This window comes from Schistocerca nitens, chromosome 3, assembly GCF_023898315.1.
Source record: "Schistocerca nitens isolate TAMUIC-IGC-003100 chromosome 3, iqSchNite1.1, whole genome shotgun sequence".
Classification (NCBI taxonomy): Eukaryota; Metazoa; Arthropoda; class Insecta; order Orthoptera; family Acrididae; genus Schistocerca; species Schistocerca nitens.
In genome coordinates this window covers 174128982-174134745 of record NC_064616.1, presented here as the reverse complement: position 1 = coordinate 174134745, position 5764 = coordinate 174128982, and the positions used below count along the sequence as shown (strand labels likewise).

The window sequence follows — 5764 nt, the reverse complement described above, 5'->3', positions numbered from 1 at the left end:
TCAGCATTACTACATTAGAGTCCTGGCTACCCTACGTGAGCGAGTACGGAGAAAACGGAACGATTTGTGGAGAAAAAAGTCATGGATCCTTCACCAAGACAATGCCCCAGCTCACAGTGTGTTGTCAGTGAAGACGTTTTTGGCAAAACACAACATTCCCATCTTAGATCATCCACCCTACTCACCTGATTTGGCCCCCTGTGACTTTTTTCTTTTCCCTAAAGTCAAGTCAGCTTTGAAAGGAACTAGATTTGAGACTGTTGAAGCAGTAAAAGAAAAAGCGACGGAAGTAATGTATGGACTTACCGAAAATGATCTGCAGCATTGCTATGAACAGTGGAAAATTCGTATGGAGCGGTGTACAGACCGAGGAGGAGAGTACATTGAAGGAGATAACATGAAATTGTAAATAATTGTAAATAAATGTTTTTTCCAGCATCAGTCCGGTTTTTTTCCAGCCGCACCTCGTATGTGTTTCCTCAGCTGTTTTGTCACGGTAATTTTGCGCGACCTCCAGAATCATGTGCAACGGCCGCCTCACGCCGGGCCTGGTCATAGCACGATCTGTCCGGCAAGACTGATGACTGATCACTTTCCACGATTTTATACGCTTTCGCTTTGGAACGCCTGCTCCAGGGGCTGGGCCAGCGTTTGGAAGGTATGACTTTGCATCGGCACCGTTTCTGTTGCATGGCCTATGCAGACAACCTCGTTCATTATCTGCGCAGTGAGGATGAAGTTCGAGCTGCCCTAACGTGCGTGGCGACTTGTGGCGAAGCATCGGGCAGCTCCTTCAGTGATGAAAAAATATAGATTAAAATTTAAGACTAAACCGGAGCCGAACTGTTGCCATCTTACAAAGCTCAAACGCTAACCCTTTTTTAAAAATATTGTTTTTTTCGTTGTATTTGGTCGTAGCGGACGTCACGTGACATCCTTTCGTTGCTGATCCCTTCACTCAGTTTTTTTATTACAGAGAGCAACCAGCTCTCTGACCGAACACGCTGAGCTATCATTCTGGCAACCAGTTGACCAATGTGAACACTAATAAGCAGTATCTACTCATAGATACATCCATTAGATAACTGATGCGTAAGACTTCTCTTGCGACTTTCTAGGAATTGTCACAGTAGTGCACCTTACTACTTCCACATCATTTTGATTAATGGCCTACTAAAGGTGTACAAAGTTTGGAGTAAATATGTGATCCCAACTTCGTGGCCTCCCTTTTTAGTAGGCATCCTCTGAACCACATGGTTGCATTTCGTCCACAGGAATCTCCTTTAATGATTCCTGTGTAGTATGGGTGAAATGTCTTCTATCACAGAATTCTTTCATTTCCAGTCATTTTCTTATAAGAAGATGAGTGATCTACACCCCCTTACGAATCGTCTCTTACAGATTGTTCATATTTCTTGTAAATTGATTACCATGGTAGTTTCGGAGAACGAGCCAATCGACGAAGCTTTATTTCAGAATATGTATCATTACATGTATGTTGCAGTTTATAAATTCCATGGAAAAGCGATCTTACGGACAGGAATCTGAAGTCTAATATTTCAGAGCTCAGCAATCATTGGCCGCGATATCTCATTCACGTCGAATTCCTTTCACATACCCACTCCTAATGAGCTGATATCCAACCCATTTAAAAAATACAAAAGTAACGACAGCTAAAATCCTGCATTTGTGTCTGATATATCGGAATACTGAGCAGAAGCTACATTGCGCCGATAATTTACGCAAATGGTAGTATCTGCAATCATTTCTATCACAAAGCAGTATCTCATTCTCCATGAATGGAACGTTTTAGTGATAGCTTTTATTAAAATGATGATGATGTCTGGTTTGTGGGGCGATCAACTGCGTGGTTATTTGAGCCGCTTTTATTTAAATATGTGTGCTGTTCACAATCTTTATCATTCGACTGAACACGATGGAACAGTAGTTGAAACACTGGACTTTATTCGTAAGGATCAGAGCTGAAATGCCTATTCAATATGCCTGATTTAGAATTTCTATTGTTGCACTAAATCACTTCAAATTTTGCAAATTTGTGGGAAGTTCTGTGGCACAAAACTGCTGAGGCCATCGGATCCTAGACGTACACACCACTTAACCAAACTTACGCGAAGGACAACACACACACCCATGCCCGAGGGAGGACTCGAACCTCCGACCGGGGTAATCACGCGAACAGTGGCAAGGCGCCCTAGACCGCACGGCTTCCCCGCGCGGCTAAATCACTTCAGGAGAACGCCAGAATAGTTCGTCCAATACGGGGACAGGCAAAATTTTCTCCCATTGTTATTTAACTGAGCTGATGTTAATTATCAGGACACTGACGGGGCGTAACACTCTAATCTTCTGTCCCATAGAATTTATTCATCCTGAAAATCTTTGCGAAATCGGAGCTACAAAGCACCCATTGTTGCAATTCATAAAGCGACTGGATCCTTTTCTCACCTGTGTCCCGTCTGACTTTGTGTTCCGTAACTGTCTCAAAATCAAAGGGACATTATACTATAACCATCCTTTTGTTTAAATTTTTTTCACACTTTAATGTGTGAAGTATTATCGTTTACAAAATATAACGGTTGGTTTATCTGTGACTTAAAATGGTGGAAGATTCAGAAAGAGTTCTCTCTCAAGATGAATGATACATGATTATGAAAACTGATAGAAAAGTTGCTGATGCTAAACAGTATCTTAGCAAGTTATCAGTTCGCAGTGATGTGAAAAACTGATGATCAGAGTAAAGCGTGAACGTGGGTTCTATTAGGGAATGAAACATGAATCTCACTCTTTCTCATTAGTGAAATTACTGCGACTATTGTAGAACGTGTCAGGTTTCTAACCTAAACCTTATTCAAAGAAATGTACGTTTTAAATTCAAATTCAAGTTGCTCCTGTTTTCTACGTACATGTTCACTGAGGATCAACAGCAACATCAAATTCTAAGTTCCTAGAACATCTGGTCTTTTCCGGTACTGTAATTAACATGCAATAGTGAACAAAGACATTGTTTCTTCATAGTCGACACTAATAACAAAAGTTTTGACTCTTTATTAGGAACGAGAAAATTAGAGAAATGTTTGTGAGTTGTTAACTTTTAATGAAATTGATGGTAAGACTTTGATGACTATGCCAGAACTGAAGTAACACAGAATTTTTTGTACAGTAATTTTCGCTGAAACACATTGAAACATCCCTGAAAACGTGTGTACTACTACGTACTGTACATACCAACTTGTAGACTTTTTTTGATTTCAGTGCCACTTCAAATCCTACTGCGTGTTCTCAGAACCTCTTGCTTACTGCTCCGTTTCAGCTTACCTGTAAAACAAAAGGAAAAATTAATCTTATCATTCTAGGCAGCTTATCGTGTGCAACGCGACCAAGAGAAGTATGTGCTCTAATTGGGGCAGAAAATTGTAATGTGAACCAGAAGAGTTTTAGGAATGTTCTTTGTCTTCGGAGAAGTAATTCAGAACTGGATATCAAGAGGCACTGGGGAAATTATATCTGAGGTATTTTCAAAGTGCACTGACATTCGTTGAAGCGCATACTTCGCTGGTCATGCCTTTTAAGTGGCACTGTGTAAAGAAGCAGTGATACCTCCTTATGACTCTCTAGTTTCCTCAACCAAAATCTCTGCTGGTAGGTGATACGTGATTATTTACATATTTCAAATTTAAAATGGCTATCTGAAGTTTCCTAGAAACAAATATTTAGCTCCACCTTTGTTGCAAATTATTTGTGCATATAATACAGGGTGATTCAAAAAGAATACCACAACTTTAGGAATTTAAAACTCTGCAACGACAAAAGGCAGAGCTAAGCACTATCTGTCGGCGAATTAAGGGAGCTATAAAGTTTCATTTGGTTGTAGATTTGTTCGCTTGAGGCGCTGTTGACTAGGCGTCAGCGTCAGTTGATGCTAAGATGGCGACCACTCAACAGAAAGCTTTTTGTGTTATTGAGTACGGCAGAAGTGAATCGACGACAGTTGTTCAGCGTGCATTTCGAACGAAGTATGGTGTTAAACCTCCTGATAGGTGGTGTATTAAACGTTGGTATAAACCTGAACGTCAACTACCCGAGGCGATGGATCAGCCGCCAGGCAGCCCGTGACAGAGCACTTCATCACTGGCCTCCAAGAAGCCCTGATCTTACCCCCTGCGATTTTTTCTTATGGGGGTATGTTAAGGATATGGTGTTTCGGCCACCTCTCCCAGCCACCATTGATGATTTGAAACGAGAAATAACAACAGCTATCCAAACTGTTACGCCTGATATGCTACAGAGAGTGTGGAACGAGTTGGAGTATCGGGTTGATATTGCTCGAGTGTCTGGAGGGGGCCATATTGAACATCTCTGAACTTGTTTTTGAGTGAAAAAAAACCTTTTTAAATACTCTTTGTAATGATGTATAACAGAAGGTTATATTATGTTTCTTTCATTAAATACACATTTTTAAAGTTGTGGTATTCTTTTTGAATCACCCTGTATTATGCACTATCTGTTCAGAACAATCCGGTACCAGCTAGAAAATGCGAAGTTGACTACCAGTGGTCACGAGAAGTGGCTCCGACAGCATGAAAGGAGGCGGATCGTGTTGTGTTGTCATTAGGAAGCAGTGTATGATTATTTGCCGGCCGCGGTGGTCTCGCGGTTCTAGGCGCGCAGTCCGGAACCGTGCGACTGCTACGGTCGCAGGTTCGAATCCCGCCTCGGGCATGGATGTGTGTGATGTCCTTAGGTTAGTTAGGTTTAAGTAGTTCTAAGTTCTAGGGGACTAATGACCACAGCAGTTGAGTCCCATAGTGCTCAGAGCCATTTTTTTTTTTTTTTTTGTATGATTATCCGAGTGAAGGGCTTGGATTTGGCTAATGCCTGGAGAACCCTACCCGCCATCATGTGTAGTGCCAAAACTGAAGTACGGATAAGATAATGTTACGCTATGGGGTGTTTATCGTGGTTAGGGTGTGGTCCCCTTATTCAGATTAAGGAAAAGCTAAATGCGGAAGAGTACGAACATATTTTACAGCATCGTGTACCGTGTAGAATAGAGTAACAGTTAGGAGGTAATGACTGATTGCGTAAGCATGGCTTTATACCCTCTCTTTAACAAAAATTTATGAGGCAGTGGTTTCTGGACAATAAAATTCTTGAAATGGACTGGTCTGACCAAACCCTGTAGCTGAAAAAATTTAACACCTTTACGACGACTTAGAACGTCGTCTCCAATCCAGACACCAGCCTCCAACCCCACCAGCTTTTCTAGTTTCGGCTCTTGAGAAAGAATGCGCTCCCATTACTCCACAGATATTCAGAAACCTTATTGAAAATGCCACCCAGCAGAGTGTAAGCCGCCACAAAAGATGAAGGGTGGTTGCACCCCGTTTTGATGTCTACCAATTGGTCTCAGGGGCAACGGCCTTGCCACAGTTGATACACCTGTTCCCGTCAGATCACCGAAGTTAAGCTCTGTCGGGCGTGGCCGGCACTTGGATGGGTGACCATCCGGGCCGCCATGCACTGTTGCCATTTTTCGGGGTGCACTCAGCCTCGTGATGCCAATTGAGGAGCTACTCGACCGAATAGTAGCGGTCAAAGAAAACCATCATAACGACCGGGAGAGCGGTGTGCTGACCACATGCCCCTCCTACCCGCATCCTCACCTGAGGATTACACGTCGGTCTGATGGTCCCAAAGGGGCCACTTGTGGCCTGAAGACGGAGTGCTAATAGGTCTCGGGTTA

At 42.5% G+C, this 5764-nt stretch overlaps 1 pseudogene; it reads left to right on the top strand.

Annotated features, from left to right (window-relative positions):
- The first annotated feature begins 5432 nt into the window (after positions 1–5432).
- LOC126249918 (5S ribosomal RNA) lies at positions 5433–5550 on the top strand (annotated as a pseudogene).
- Positions 5551–5764: the final 214 nt, after the last annotated feature.